Below are 17,094 nucleotides of genomic sequence, written 5' to 3'. Positions count from 1 at the left end.
AAGTTTGCCTGTCCATTAAAAAGGTAATTCTTCTTTGAAGCTTTCTGGAACGACTGCAGCTGGGGTTTCCATTTAGATTTATCTTAATTCTTTCTTGCAGCTGAACCTAGGTGTCTTTGAATGTGGCCCCATGTGGGAACTGGACCGTTGGCAGTCCAGCTTTACTCAATAGTGGCAGGGACTGTGTGGTAGTCTCTCGGACTTGTCCTCTTCCTCGTGGATGCTCAGACCCTTTGCCCGGCCCCCTTGGGCTTAGATGTAGCCATGTGACTGAATTGTTGCCACTGGAGTGTGGATGGAAGGCAGGGCCCATCAACCTCCCACAGGGGATCCATTCTCTCCTCCTGCCTGCCAGTGGGAAGCGAAGGACTTGGAGCTCCCGCGCGCGCGCACACACGGGGGGGGGGGGGGGGGGGCCAGGGTCCCTGAATCACTGTGTGGAAGGCCTCCTGCTGAACTCCACCCTGGGCTGTTATAAGAATGAGAAGTCAACTTCCGTTGTGTTCGGCCACTGTCAGCTTTTATTTGTTACAACAGCTTGTGTTACTTCATGGAGGCAAGGGCTCCCACTATATTAGTGTTCCTGTATTTTTATGAACAATCAGATATAAAATCCAGAACCTATACCAATTAATAATGCAGCCATTGTTACCCAACATTCTCTTAATATCCACTAATTCATACAAATTTACTCGGGACCAGACTGAAGGGTCCCGAGTTTGATTCCGGTCAAGGGCACATGACTGGGTTGTGGGCTTGATCCCCAGTAGGGGATGTGCAGGAAGCAGCCAATCAATGATTCTCCCTCAGCATTGATGTTTCTATCTCACTTTCCCCTCTCCCTCCAAAATCTTTAAACACACACACACACACACACACACACAAACTACCTACCTTCTCCATGAGAATGAGTACACAGGATCAAGAAAAGAATGGTCTGACATTCAAATTTTTCCTCACTACCATGTAACTTAATTTAGTTTGATCACAGTGCCAACTTGCTTTCTTTTCTCCAGGAGTTTAAGAAATCATTTTTCTTCTTGAGCACTGTCTTTTTATCCATTGTTCTTGCCTAATCACCCACACTGTATAGCTTTTGTCATCTTGACAGCAGTGGAAATTTTCTAAGTAATTATTTCAGTTTTTCTTGCTTTATGGTTGGGATAAAGAATAAATAGAAAACAGTTGGGGAAAGAAAAGAAAATTGAAGGAAATGAACAGGACTTGGGTTGTTTTAGTTTTCAAACATCATCACAAGACTGTTCGTGGCAGTAGGAGTGGTGGGGACGTTCGAGTGTTTCATTCAAACATGAAACCCAGAGGATCCTCATGGTTCCGACTTGCACTTTAACTAAAGCTACATTGACTTTACAGCCAAGACGAATTGTTTTGTAAGCCTAGGGCCCTGGTGCAGCACTTCGGGATAGGACGCTTGCCACTTGGTCACAGCTATGTGGGATAAAAGGAAATGATGGTAGAGCAATGTGTATCCTTTATGGTGAAGAGGAAATGATGGACCATATAAACAGATGATTGGCACTTCGTCTGTGAGCCTAACTAACCATGTTGCTCAGATTACAAAGCAGCAGTTAGGGCTCAGTGTGGGTTGAGGGAGGAGTTGACCTAGAATTACATGTTCAGGCCTAAAAATATTCTAGAAAAAAATACGCTTACGGAACACAGTGAGTTGAAACCATAGTAAAACGGCCATCAATTCCTAGCCACTGGGTTAGATATTTCACTAATAAAGAGATCAAGCACACTAAAATTATAGGTGTTCCTACAATTTCTAAAATTATTATGAACAAAAAGGTGAATGGTTGTATCCATAGTTGTGAACATGCAAAACAAAGTTTATTCTTGCATTATTATTTATTAACTAGAGGCCTGGTGCACAAAATTCATGCACGGGGTGGGGGGGGGGGGTCCCTCAGCCCTACCTGCACCTTCTCCAATCCAGGATCCCTCTCACAGTCTGGAACCACTGGCTTGTAACTGCTCGCCTGCCTGCCTGTCTGATGCCCCTAACTGCTCCCCTGCCAACCTGATCCCCCTAACTGCCTAACTGTTCTCCCCTCCTGGCTTGATTCCCCTAACTGCCTAACTGTGCTCCCCTGACAGCCTGATCCCCCTAACTGCTCTCCCCTCCTGGCCTGATCCCCCTAACTGCCTAACTGCTCTCCCCTCCTAGCTTGATTCCCCTAACTGCCTAACTGTGCTCCCCTGACAGCCTGATCTCCCTAACTGCTCTCCCCTCCTGGCCTGATCCCCCTAACTGCCTATATACTCTCCTTTCCTCTCCACACCATTTGGACCCCCAGCACAGGTGTGCTGAGAGCTCTCCACCGTGGCCCCGCCTCCATCCTGATTGGTCATTACGTGATGGCATCCTGGACAATTTGCATATTCCTCTATTAGTATAGATTATTGTATTGTTTTCCATAGGAACAACTGTACTCCCATTTTGCCCCACCCTGTTTGTACGTCTGGTTGGGTGCAACCAGGTTGGAAAGACATCATCACATCAAGGCCACCCCTTCAGCAAACAGTTGGGTGTCACACATGCAGATCTGGAGAGAAGGGGTTATATCTTTTTTCTTCTTCTTTTGAGAGGGGCTATATCTTGCTTTGGAGAACAATTTATAACCTTATAGCTTTTGTTTTCCAACCCTTCCTTCCACTCTCTACCAACGAACTCCTGCTCAAGAACCTTCAGTGCTCCTCTATCGCTAATCAAAACAGAGTCAAATACCTCTGCTTGGCCCCAAAGGCCCTCCCCGACCCAGGCCCATCTAACAGTCTAAACACATTGTATATTCACTATTACCTAACATCTGTCCCCTCTTGGGGCGGGACAGTCTCTACTCATTGCATCATGACCATTCCTTCGTTCTCAGCCCTAAGCCCTTCCTCCTCACCTCTCTGCTTCCCTCCACGTGTCCAACCCTATGGTTCTCTGGATCCGAAGGTCTCCACAGAGGTCTGGCTCGGGCTCCCCAGGGCAGGACGGCCTCAGGGTGCGGGTCACAGGGCTGCCTGCGTGCTTGGCCTGGTGCTCTGGTGTCACTGACTTGAAACGCTTTAATAATTTCTGAACAAGGGGCCCCACAGTTTCATTTTGCACTGAGCTCCACAAGTTCTGTTGCCAGGCCTGTGGGAGGGAACTATTTGTGTGGGCAACTCCGACATATGGCCTTGTGTTTTTATTTAATTAAAATGGAGACAACGCTTTAACATAACTAGAGTGCTTTATGTGTACAAAGCAATGCTACACATATCACCTCCCCTCAACTGAGCAGCAAGCCTGTGGAGCAAGGGTGCTGAGTTCCAGCAGCACTTGTGGGTCTTGAGGCATCTCTGAATCAATTTACAGCATTTTCTGGTTTTCCTTTTAATTTGTTGTTGTTGTTGTTAATCCTCACCTGGGGATATTTTTTCCATTGATTTTTAGAGAGAATTGAAGGGAAAAAAGGAGAGAAAGAGAAAGAGAGAGAGAGAGAGAGAGAGAGAGAGAGAGAGACACACACACATTAATTGGTTGCCTCCTGCACACACCCAAACCAGGGCTGGGGATCGAACCTGTAACACAGGTACGTGCCCTAGACCAGGAATAGAACCAGAGATTCTTCAGTCTGGGGGCAGACCCTCTAACCACCGAGCAACACCAGCCAGGGCTTCCTTTTAATTTTAGTTCATATTTTCTAGCTCCTCTTGCTCTTAATGTTTATAATAAAAGTTCAGAGTAGCCTAAATGTTCACCACAATGATGTGGCTAAACTCTCCCTATATCAGTTTCCTTGAGCTGCTGTAACTCAGTAACACACATGTATTGCCTCACCGTCCTGGGGGCTAGAAGTCTGAAATCAAGGTGTCCACAGGACCCCGATCCCTCTGAAACTCGGGGATCTTTTCTTGCCTCTTCCTAGCTTCTGGCGGTTTTCTGGTAATTTCTGGAATTCCTGGCTTGTAGGTGCACCACTCCACCTCTCTGTCTTCAGGCGGCATTCTCCATGTCTGTCCCCACACGACCATCTTCTTAGAAGAACACCAGCTGTATTGAAGCAGGGCCCACCCCACTCCATAGACTTCATCTTAAGTTAACATTACATCTGCCATGGTCCAACTCCCAAGAGGGTCACATTCTGAGCCTTGGAGATCAGGACTTCAACATATTTGGGGGGAGGGAGACACATTTAACCCCTAACACTTCCCCTGCCCTCCACACTCTTAGTCATTAAGTCCTATCGGTTCCAACTCTGGAATGTCTCCTGAAACCAGTGGTTCCTCCTGTTGCCATCGCCATGGCCCAGGTCTCTCTCATCCTTTGCCTCCTAGTCTTGTGGCCGTCTGATCTAGTCCCACTCTGTAGCCGCTGAGGGCTCCTAAAACCTCTGCCTGATCTTGTCACTCCCTGATTCCCAGTTTTCTCTGGACAATCACAACCTTTTGAGAGGCCTTGCGTGACTTGGCCCCACTTAGCCCCTGACCTCTTTCCATTCCACCGTCTTGCTAGCCTCCTCTTCATCTCTTGTGCTCGTGGGAGACTGGATTCCCCCCCAGGGAAGGGCCAGGATCTCTTGTTCTCCAGACCTCCATGACGCATCTCTCTTCCTGATGTGGTTTGGCTTACACAGCACTTTCTTCAGGATGCCCCCCATCTCATATGCTCCTGCGTCTGAGCAAAATTAGCACCAAGCGGGCATCCATAGCCCTTTCTTCACTATCTGCCAGGAGAATCCTGAAACCCCCAGTCCTGAAATTTGTGCCCCGCCCCCTTCCTTTCACCGAACAGGAAGGCGAGAGTTTAAGTCAATGGGAGAAGGAAATCGTCTGGATGCAATAAAGAGAAATTTAATCATTCTTGTCATGCGCTATGAACTTGAAGTCCCCTCAGTGTTGTTCCAGAAATACAAAAAACTCAATGGAATTTATTTGAAATTATTTGGGGCTAATGGACTGCCCTTGACTTTGCTTTAAGACCGAATTTCATGGGGCTCGGGATTTCAAGAGTTACCCTCCTATAGCACGTGCCCCTTGTCCATCAGCACATTTGTCACACCATATGCTTGTGTTGACTCATCTCTCTCCCCAGAGTAGCACAAGTACCTAGCAGAGTGCCAGACACACCGCCAGCCCTGTAATGATTGAGGGAACGATGGACAAGAAACTGAGTCACAGAGGGGTAAGAGCAGCGGTTCTCAACCTGTGGGTCGAGACCCCTTTGGGGGTCGAACAACCCTTTCACAGGGGTCGCCTAAGACCATCCTGCATATCAGATATTTACGTTACGATTCATAACAGTAGCAAAATTACAGTTATGAAGTAGCAATGAAAATAATTTTATGGTTGAGGGTCACCACAACATGAGGAACTGTATTAAAGGGTCATGGCATTAGGAAGGTTGAGAACCACTGGGTAAGAGGTTTACCCATAGGCAGATGGCAAGCATGATGGAGAGGCAGACATTGAACTTGGGTTGGCCTGAAGGCCCTGTTCTTAGCCACTGCCCAGCTCTAGGAGCCCCAGGTCTGGGTCTGTCTTATCACAAGTGTATTGTCAGTACATACTTGTTGAATGAGAGAGAAATGAAAAATATGTGTGTGGTTTTTTTTAAAAAAAGGGGGGGGGGTAAGGAGAAAGATTGTAAAGGTGAAAGAAAAAGGATAGAAAACAGAGAAGGAAGACAAGAGAGAGGGAAATAAGAGAAGTCAAGAAAACTCCGTGCCACTCTGCCTGGGCTCAGTGCTGGTGCCTTCTGCACTTTCATGGACCAATATTTAAGGAGCCTCCGGTAAGTGCCAGGCCCTGTTCTGGACACTAGTGAACAAGATAGGCAAGCATCCTGGCTTCGTGGAACCTACATTTCGGTAGGTGAATCAGACAATAAAAACCCGACTTAAAAGATGAATAAAGGACCTATGATGTTAGAAGACAATGAAATACTACCCAAAAATAGCAGAACAGGATAAAAGAAGGGACTCTGATGCTGGAGTCCCATATCCACAAGGGGTTCGAGGCTAGAATTCAGGGGATGTATGAACTTGAATGGGGGGAAATGACTTCTTTATTTTCAACTTAAATCTTCAAGTCTGACTGTAGGCAACAGCCACAGGAATAATTGCAGTGCCTCTGGCTTTGTCACAAGAATTTTTATATCATCTTGAGAGTTGTTGCTGGTATACTGAAGTATGGTTATATTCATCGCTACTTTGTAGCTATTAGACCTGCAGTTAGATCTTAGTGTAGCTCAGCGGTTGAGCATTGACCTATAAACCAGGAGGTCATGCTTCACTTTGCCATCAGGGCACATGCCTGGGTTGCTTTCTCAATGCCCAGTAGGGGGCATGCAAGAGGCAGCTGATCAATGATTCTCTGAACATGGATGTTTCTAACTCTCTCTTCCTCTCCCTTTCTCTCTGAAATCAATAATAGCAGAATAGGATAAAAGAAGGGACTCTTTTTTTTTTTTTTTTTTTTTTAAGAAACATATGCCCTAGCTGGTTTGGCTCATGGATAGAGCATCGGCCTGCGGACAGAAGGGTCCTGGGATTGATTCTGGCCAAGGGCACGTACCTCAGTTGCAGGCTCCTCCCCGCCCCGGGCCCTGGTCAGGACACGTGCAGGAGGCAACCAGTCGATGTGTTTCTCTCACATCGATGTTTCTCTCTGTCTTTCCCTCTCTCTTCCACTCTCTCTAAAACCAATGGAAAAATATCTTTCTGTGAGGATTTAAAAAAATAAAGAAACATAGTTTCTTTTATAAAACTATACTTTTTTGTTTGTTTAAAGTATTACATATGCCTCCTTTTCCCCCCATGGACTCCTCCCCGGACACGCCCAGGGGCGTGTGTGGGGGGGGGGTGGGGGTCCCTCAGCCCAGCCTGTGCCCTTTTGTAGTCCGAAAGCCCTTGGGGATGTCCGACTGCCGGCTTAGGCCCGCTTGGGGAGCCTGGCTTCTGGCTGAGTGGTGCTTCCCCTGTGGGAGCACACTGACTACCAGGGGGTAGCTCCTGTGTTGACCATCTGCCCCCTGGTGGTCAGTGCACGTCATAGCAACCAGTCGTTCCACCATTTGGGTGATTTTCATATTAGCCTTTTATTATATAGGATGCTTGCATACAAGTCCTTTGGTTGACAGATCCCCGCCCCCCCCATCCCTCACCCCCACCTCTCAACTGCCTTCCCTCTGAGGTTTGATGGTCTGTTCAGTGTTTCTCTGTCTCTGATTTTGTTTTTATTCATCAGTTTATGTTGTTCATTATATCCCACATATGAGTGAGATCATGTGATATTTATCTTTCTCCTACTGGCTTATTTTGCTTCGCACAATGCTCTCCATTTCCATCCCTGCTGTTGCAAATGGTAAAAGTTCCTTATTTTTTACCGCAGCGTAGTATTCCATCATGTAGATGTACCACAGTTTTCTAATCCACTCATCTGCTGATGGGCACTTAGGCTGTTTCCAAATCTTAGCTATGGTGAATTGTGCTGCTATGAACATAGGGGTGCATATGTCCTTTCTGATTGGTGTTTCTGGTTTCTTGGGATATATTCCTAGAAGTGGAATTACTGGGTCAAATGGGAGTTCCATTTTTAGTTTTTTGAGGAAATGCCATACTGTTCTCCACAGTGGCTGCACCAGTCTGCATTCTCACCAGCAGTGCATGAGGGCTCCTTTTTCTCCACATCCTGGCCAGCACTTGTCGTTTGTGGATTTGTTGATGATGGCCGTTCTGACAGGTGTGAGATGGTACCTCATTGTTGTTTTGATTTGCATCTCTCAGATGATTAGTGACTTTGAGCATGTTTTCATATGTCTCTTGGCCTTCTGTATGTCCTCTTTTGAAAAGTGTCTATTTAGGTCCTTAGCCCATTTTTTTATTGGGTTGTTTATCTTCCTTTTGTTAAGTTGGTAGCACTATACATTTTTTAATGCATTTAGAAACATTATTCTGGGAAGGGATTCCCAGGTTCCACAAGACTGCCTTGCGTTCTTTCATATTGTTTTGTTGATCCTGAACTTCTGAATGTTAAGTAACAGGACAGTGAAGGTAGGAGAGCAAGTTGCAGTACAGTCATGTGCTGCATGAGGACGTTTCAACCTGGGACAGTGGGCCCAGAAGACTGTCCTGGAGCTGAAAAATTCCTGTAACTTAGTGGCGTCATAACTGGTGCACTGCCAGTTGTACAAAAGTACAACACATACAATTATGTACAGTACAGAATATTCGGTGATAGTAAATGACTATGTTACTGATTTATGTATTTACTATACTATCGTTTTTATCATTATTTTAGCGTATAATCTTTCTACTTATGACAAAAAAGGTTTGCTGTAAAACAGTATGCTGTGTTACACTGGCAGCATCCTCATCCATCTCGTGTTTACCAATCTCTCGATTGCATCATTTTCTCTTGTGCTTGATTTAATCTCATGTTGATTCGTACACTAATATGCTGTACAGACTCGTAGCCTAGTAGCAATAGTCGGATCCGTACAGCCTAGGTGTGTAGCAGGCTACAGCATCTAGGTGTGCATAACACTCTTTGATGTTTGCACAGGAACACAATTGCCTAATGATGTATATCTCAGAACGTTTCCCCTTTGGTGCTAAATAAAGTGGGTAGCGTTGGTCTCATGACGAATGCCCTGTTGAACCTGTTCCTAGCACATGCTCTCCTCAGCGACCCCCTGTTAGGGCCCTAGCTTTGCCCAAAGCACAGACTCAGGTGTCCAACGAGGCCTTCGTGTTGTTGACCAGCCTGCTTCTCTAATGAGAGAACTCTGGCCCCTCCCTGCCGCTCACCCGCTTCCTTCTCGGTGTCTGTTACTTAACATTCAGAAGTTCAGGATCAACAAAACAATATCAAAAGAACGCAAGGAAATTCAAGACTATATATTAAATCTTCCTTTCTGTTGTTCTGTCTTCTATTTAAATATCTAACTCGACCAGACAAACTAGCTCAAATCTGCCAGGCAGTGTGTGTCTCCCAAAGAAAAGATAAGCAGATCAGCAGTTCCCGGATGTTGATGAAGTGTATCACCTAGGGCAAGTGGGATGTGAGCTGAAGCTGCTGCCATATTTCAGCAGAAAGTCTTTAAAAATTCAAATTCAGCTCACATGTACAATGAAAACCCCCAGAATTCTGTGACAAAAAAGAGCCTTTGTTTTTTAGAAATTGCTCTTTGAGGCTGTTGACGTATTTTTTAATATGATTTTGAATATGATTGGTTTTAGGTGTACAGCAGAGGCTGTTGAAATATTTGTAAAAGATCTCCACATGGATTGTGATAAAACACTATCTGGAAATCACAAAATCAAATTCTTCCTTGTATTAATTAAGATGCTGATAGCTGTAAGCAATGGGATGCCCGGCTAAAGGTGGCTTGATAAGGACCTCGCTCCACTCAGTTAGCAAGAGGCCAGGAAGTCCGTGGTTCCAAGGTCAGTTTGTCTCCAAGGCGCCAGCACCCTGGCTCGGCCCCTGTAACTCCAGAACATCTCACAGCATCTCAGATGATGGCGTCTCCCCCTTCCCAGCCCCATCCTGTAGCCTCAGCGTCTCACACCAGTGGCTGTTCCCATACCTCTGCCTGTTTGTGTTCTTTGTTATAACCATCCCATCCCCTAGACTAGAGGGTACACTTAAATGCAGGTTCCCAGGCACCACCCCCCAGAGATCCCCGAGTCGATGGGCTTGAGTTCTGCCTAAGGAATCGGCATCTTTAGAAAGTTCCTGTAGGGGTTTGACGCAGATCACCCCAGGACCCAAACTCTTCCTATGAGCATCCTTGCCTGACAATCTCTTAGGAATCAGAAACTCAACAGGTTCAAAACCGAACTTATTTGCCCTAGCCAGTTTGGCTCAGTGGATAGAGTGCTGGCCCTTGGACTGAAGGGCCCTGGGTTTGTCTCACATCGATGTTTCTCTCTCGCTCTGTCTCTCCCCCTCCCTCTTCCACTCTCTCTCTCTCTCTCTCTCTGATAATCAAATGGGAAAATATCTTCGGGTGAGAATTAACAAAGAGAAAAAAACACAAACAAAAAACTAAATTGAACTCATTTATCCCCCACACCTGGTGAATCCTATATAATAAAAGCCTAATATGCTAAGTGTCCAGTTGACCAGTAGGCCATTCAACCAATCAAAGCATAATATGCTAATGATATGCTAAGGCTGCTCAACTGCTCACCATGACGTGCACTGAGCACAAGGGGGCAGACAGTCAACCAGTTGACCAGTCGCTATTATGTGTACTGACCACCAGGGGGCAGATGCTCTGACTGGTAGGTAAGCTTGCTGCTGGGGTCCAGCCAATCAGGACTGAGAGAGATGGGCCAGACATGCCCTGGAGCCCTCCCTCAGTCCCTCCCCGGTTGGCCAACCTCCCGAATCCCTCCCTGGCCCCGATCATGCACCAGTAGGGTCCCTTGGCCTGGCCTGCACCCTCTTGTAATCCCGGACCCCTCAGGGGATGTCGGAGAGCCAGTTTCAGCCCAATTCCACAGGCCAGGTCAAGGGACCCCGCTGGTGCACAATTCACGCACCAGGCCCCTAGTACAGAATAAGTACAAATCCCTGGGCATGGCATACCTCTATCCCCCGCCTCATCCCTGAACACTGCCTGAGCCTTGTCCTTGGTGTTTAGCAGTATTATGACTTCTTACAGGTCCTGGACACGTGCCTTTCTCCTTCTGTCCCCCTGCCAGACCTCATGCTTCTGGGCGCAGGCATGCCTTCTCCTCCATCCTGCAATCATGCTCCTTGTCAGTGGGCCCTCTGTGCCAGCTTTGACCATGTGCATCCTCATTGCTGCACTCATCAGGTTGAACTGTACTCTTTACCAGGTAAAGTCTACCTGACGGCTTTGAACTTGAGCTCCTTGAAAGCAGGGGCTGTGGCTTATTCCCTTTTACACTCCGTTCCTGCTGTAGAATCGAACACGCAGGGAGCAGTCATGAACATTTGATGAATTGAATTTCTTGGTAAAAAACAAGGAAGAGAGAAGCAATAACCAGGGACGCTGAAGGGGAAATTTAAAAGTGCATCATTATGAAAAGTCAAGGGAGGGGATTGATCCAAGAAGAATGAAGGGATTAAGTGTCTAACTGATGTTTGTTTAGAGATCAGGCAGGGCAGGGACTGAAAAAGGGCATTGGATTTGGCATCAAAGAGGTCGCTGGCAACGTCAGAGCAAAGCATCAGTGCTAACAGCCTTCTGCCATCACCTAACTTCCCTCTAGGCCAGTGGTTCTCAACCTTCCTCATGCCGCAGCCCTTTAATACAGTTCCTCATGTTGTGGTGACCCCCAACCATAAAATTATTTTTGTTGCTACTTCATAACTGTAATTTTGCTACTGTTATGAATCGTAATGTAAATATCTGATATGCAGGATGTATATGTTACAAATTGAACATAATTAAAGCATAGTGATTAATCACAAAAACAATATGTAATTATATATGTGTTTTCTGATGGTCTTAGGCAACCCCTGTGAAAGGGTCGTTCGACCCCCAAAGGGGTCGCAACCCACAGGTTGAGAACCGCTGCTCTAGGGGCTGCCACATAGGGGCAAGCGCTCTCAGACCAGAGGGAGGAAACTTCACGATACAAACGTACACAGCGCAGAAATGGATAGGCCCACCGCTTCTTCACTGAGCGGGCTTTAACTTGCCTTAACTAACTTTTAAAGGAGTTCTCCTGCCCGGCCAGTGTGGCTCAGTGGTTGACCATCAACCTATGAACCAGGAGGTCACCTTTTGATTCCTGTTCAGGGCACATGCCAGAGATTGTGGGCTCGAACCCAGTAGGGGGCATGCATCTGTCATCATTGATGTTTCTATCTCTCTCTCCTTCTCCCTTCCTCTCCGAAATCAATACAAATATATTTAAATAAAATAAAAAATAAAAGACTTCTCCTGTGTCTACTCTTCTTTCTACACCCACTCTCAGGCTAAAGCTTCTCTCTGTGCCATTTCTGCCTCGTGTGTCCAAGGTCCGCCTGGACTGCATGTCAGGCAAAGCAGGCTATGACCCACCTCCCCTCATCACGGAAATGTCTCTGCTGGGCTGGGATGCTTCTCTGAACTGCTTCTCGCGTGCAAACCCATCCTCATCTCCCACTCCCGCAACCTCCAACCGAATCACCCACCTTCCCAGCCTCTGCATCCGGCTTCTCTTACACTCACAGGCTGACTGTGGTTTTCTCCAAGTGCCATTCTGGCCTCCCTTTGCCTTTCCTGTGTCCCTGTTCAGATGCCTGATTGTTTTTCTTCCAGGAGTAGAAGCAGACAATGAATGATGCGCGCCCCCCCCCCCCCCCCCCCCCCCCCCCCCCCCCCCCCCGGCATCCTGCCAGTGCAATTCCTCCAAGGCTGCCTCTTCCACAATCAGACTCCCTCCACCTGCCACACTCGCTCTACTCTCTGCCCTCAGAGCCAGAGCTGCAGTGGTCTCCCCATCTGAATGCAGTGCTTTCTCATCCACACCCTCATCAGTGTAATACTCTACCCCCACAGCTGCTACTTCAGGGTTCCTGCAGAGATTGACACGGTCTATTTTTAAAATGCATCATTTAAAGCCAATCAAAGGTTTAATTCAGAAATTTGCAGTAATTCCCTAGGAACAACTAAAACAAACAGGTCTGTATTATGACTTGTTAAGAAACAGAATTGTAAAAGAGGGGAAAGGAGACAGAGGAGAAGTCATGTGTGGAAGAGGTAGAAAGATATCATGGTCAAAAAGAGAGATGTAAACCGACACATAGATGGAGAGACCCCAAGAGGGTTGTGATCTCGAAAGACATTCTGAAAAGGGACCTGCCTCCCCCAGACGCATCCTTCAAAGACAAAACCCCAGGACCCGCCAACACAGAAGTAGAGGCCAGGCAGGAAAAGGATGGCAACGCATGCCAAGTCCAAGGAAGATGCAAGCTGCACAGACGTCGTTGTGGACACCTTGAGAGTGATAAGGACATGCTCACCTGAGCAGGTCCAACCCGGAGGGAAATACCCCCGTCGTGGGGCCTGGAAGAGACTGTGGTGTTGTGCATTTTCACAACTACAGGCATAAATGCAGGAAAGACCCTCTGTCACTTGTCCTGAAAGCAAAATGAACTTGGAATGAGGGCAAAACTCCCCCGTGCTTACTCTAGTAACCCCTGAGAAACATACTACTCGCGCCATTTTATGGAAAGGCAATTAGGAAGAGGTGATTGGCGTAGGTGGTGTTACCAAATTGTTCCCAGTTCTCTTGCCTTTGTTATTGTCTCTCCAGCACACTGCAGTTAAAAGTTCTTTGGCAACCTAGAGTTCCTTGTTGTGCAAGAAATCAAATTTATTAAATGAGTTGATATTTGTAAACTTCTCAGAACACTAAGTGCTACTGGGTGTATTAAATAAATAAAATGCGCCCGGCCGGCGTGGCTCAGTGGTTGAGCGTTGACCTATGAACCAGGAGGACATGATTCGATTCCAGGTCAGGGCACATGCCCGGGTTACAGGCTCAATCCCCAGTGAGGGGCATGCAGAGGGCAGCAGATCAATGATTCTCTGTCATCAGTGATGTTTCTATCTATCTCTCTCTTCCTCTCCCTTCCTCTCTGAAATCAGTAAAAATATATATTTAAAATAAATCAATAAAATGCAATGTATACTATCTGTATCCAAATGTTGTGCTCTCTCTCTCGTCAGCGCTGTCCATTGTTCTTGTGCATCTAGGACAGGTTAACACACCTTTGAGATGCCAGAAGTAATATCCAGAGAAGGTTGGGCGCGGGGGGGGGGGGGGGGGGGGGGGGGGGACTCTCTAGTGCCCTCTTCTGGTGCCTCCCTAACCCTCCTCACCCTCCCATCTCCAACTTCCGAACACTGCATATTCTTTTCTGGCTGAATTTAGGAACACCACATTTCCCTCAAATTAGTACCACCAGAGTCACTCACGTATAATTCATGGTGCTCAATACGTAAAGCCTCCCGACTGGCTTTATGTGACAAGACCTCCCATTAGAACCCGCACTGCTGACCACGCCTCCCTTCCCAGTGCCCTTGCCCTGCTATGTCCAGGCACCATTCTGTCCAGGTTTTCCTTCTCCCTCCCTGCCTGCTCTCCACAAGAGGTCCTTTCTCCTCCCCCCATACTGTCCATTCCGGTGCTCCTTGGGGCTCTGTCTCAGCCCCCTTCCTGTCCTCATGCTCTCCTTCCATGGTATTTCACTGTTGGGTTTAGAGCCTGCTCCCCCTCGGCTGCAGTCACGGGGGGGCGGGACAGATAGTCATGCTCAACCTGCCAATTCATGACCAAAACATCTAAATTCATTTAAGTAACATTTCCACCTGTGTGATGCCAAGTATGTAGCTCGACTGAATGTCTTTTTTTAAAAAACATATTTTTATTGATTTCAGAGTGGAAGGGAGATAGAAACATCAGTGATGAGAATCATTGATCAGCTGCCTCCTGCATGCCCCCTACTGGGATCCAGGCCTGCAACCCGGGCATGTGCCCTAACCAGAATTGAACCCAGACCCTTCAGTCCGCAGGCCGGCGCTCTATCCACTGAGCCAAACCAGCTGGGGCTCGACTGAATGTCTTGTACTGAAATGGAGCCGCACATACGTAGGTACAGCTTTAGTCACTGAGGTCTGAAGAGGTGGGGACTTCTCTGGAGCCCTCTTCTCTGGAGGCCACTCTCAAGATGTTTTCGGTTCACACGGGTGATCTTTCTTCATTTTAATATGTTTTTATTTATTGATTGATTTTTAGAGAGAGAGGGAGGGGGGAGAGAGAGAGAAACATCGATCAGTCACCTCCCACACAGACCCCAACCAAGGATCAGGTCTGGAATCCAGGCATGTGCCCTGACTGGGAATCAAACCAGCAGCCTTCTGGTGTATGGGACCCCGCTCAACCGACTGAGCTACCTGGCCAGGGCATGATCTTTCTTTATGCTAATTCACCTTCTATGGGGGTGCATTAGTTTGCTAGGGCTGCCATAATACAGCATCACAGACTGCCTGGCTTCAACAACCAAAATTTATTTTCTCACAATTCCGGCAGCTAGAAGTCTGAGATCAAAGGACCCCGGGCTTGGTTTCTTCTGAGGCCTCTATCCTTGACTTCACCCCATATCTTCACATGGTCTCTCCGAGTTCTAATTCTCTTCTTACAAGAACACCAGTTATATTGGATTAGCCCCACCCCCACCCCCATGACAGTTTCACTTAATTACCTCTTTAAAGAACCTACTTCCTAAAACAGTCACCTTTGTGGGGCACTGGGGGCCTAGAATTAGCATAGGAATTTTGAGAGCACAGAGCGGGGGTGCCTGAGAGTGAAACTCATGGTGCATGGGACAGACTGGGGAATCTCAGAGGGAAGGAGGGGGAGGGCGGGTGAGTGGGAAGAGATCAACCAAAGACCTTATATGCATATATGCCCCATGGACACAGACAATAGGGTGGTTGAAGGCCTGGGGGGTGGGGGGGTGGGGTATAAAGGGCAGGCTGAAAAAGGTCAATGGGGGTGGGGGCGGGGAAAGGAGACATATGTAATACTTTCAACAATAAAGATTGTTTAAAAAGGAAAAGAATAGTCATGGCTTGGCAGAAACTGGACAAAGTTAGAGGCAACTATTGAACACTACTCCAGTGCAGGCCCTGCGCTGAGGGACATCCAAACAAGAATGCCATGGGCCTGGCCCAGATGCTGCCAACCCAGCTGTGGGGGACAGGGCACCTGTTACGGAGGAGAGTCCGCCATCTAAGCGAGGTATGCGCCATGGGACAGCAGACGGTGTGAAGGCAGCAACTGCTCTAGAAGCCTCGAGGAAGAGGAGATAGACATCAGTTGGATGATCATGGCCACTGGGAGGTCTTACTAATGATAATAACCACCTTTTATTGAACTTCTACTACCGGCCAGCGCTCCATACAAACTCTAAACTAATCCGCCTCAGGGGCTGTGGGGGGGACTATACCACATTCCTTACATCAAGTTCCTAGTGTTGTGCTTGGCACAAGTGAGCGTGCAATAAATGGCAGCTATCATTCATTCAACCAGTATTTGTGCAGTAGGCCGTGTGCTCACTGCTGGGGATATGATGTCAAGCAGGATCAGGCATGGGTTCTTCCCTGGCTGAGCATACAGGTTAGAAATGCACTGTCCAATTATGGTGGCCACTGGCCACACAGAACAATCAATTAAAAATGAAAATTCAGTTCCTCAGTCACACTGGCCACATTTCGTGGTGCTCAGCAGCCACAAGCTGTTACATTTCCAGCATGGCAGAAAGTTCTGTTGTGCAGCACGGGAAAGGGAAGAGAGATAATGCCTTTATGGTAAAGGTTGTGGACAAAAGAGAGGGGTGCGGGGATGGCGGGGTGGTGGTTCTATGGGAAGTAACCTCACAGGGGTGAGCTGGTCATAAATTTCTAACTGGGCTGGTCGTGGCTGGGTAGTCACACCCCAGACCTACAACATTTTTTAGTGAAAGGTTTGAAGCCAGCCCTGTCCATTGTTCTTGTGCATCTAGGACAGGTTAACACGCCTTTGAGATGCCAGAAGTAATACCCCTGGAAGAGGCATTCACCTCAAGAGAGCACATAATCTCATTAACTGTTAACTATCCTGTAATCCAAGCCCCGCCTAGCTTTCTCCCACCTCCATATCATCTTCCTTATGTTCCCTTCTTAATTTCAAATGCATGCAGGAAACTACAAAACTATTATTCTCCAGAGTATCTGGGATCTTGCTCCCCAGCATATGTCATCAGTTTGACTCAAATAAACTCAGAGCAAAGGTTTGGACATTTCTTACATTGACAAGGTTGTGATAGAGACTTACGTACAAGAGAAAAGAACATTATTACTATTCTCATTGTAATTGAGATACAGGAACTGAAGGTCTGAGAAGTTCAGCAGTTTGACTAATCCACACAGCTATAAGTGCAAGAGCTAGGATCTGAAACCCAAGTCTGTCCTAATCTCATCGCTACCTTGGGCACAGGTAGAATCTGGTTAAAGAGCGAAGATGGAGAAGGCACCATTGGTAGGAAAGTAGCAGCCTGGGCAAAGACAGAGGCCCAGATGGCCTA

This window comes from Myotis yumanensis, unplaced genomic scaffold (assembly GCF_028538775.1).
Source record: "Myotis yumanensis isolate MYYU_CA2020_CCGP unplaced genomic scaffold, mMyoYum1.0.hap1 SCAF_9, whole genome shotgun sequence".
Taxonomy (NCBI): domain Eukaryota; kingdom Metazoa; phylum Chordata; class Mammalia; order Chiroptera; family Vespertilionidae; genus Myotis; species Myotis yumanensis.
The sequence above is the reverse complement of the archived record's forward strand: the minus strand, read 5'-3'. Positions refer to the sequence as shown.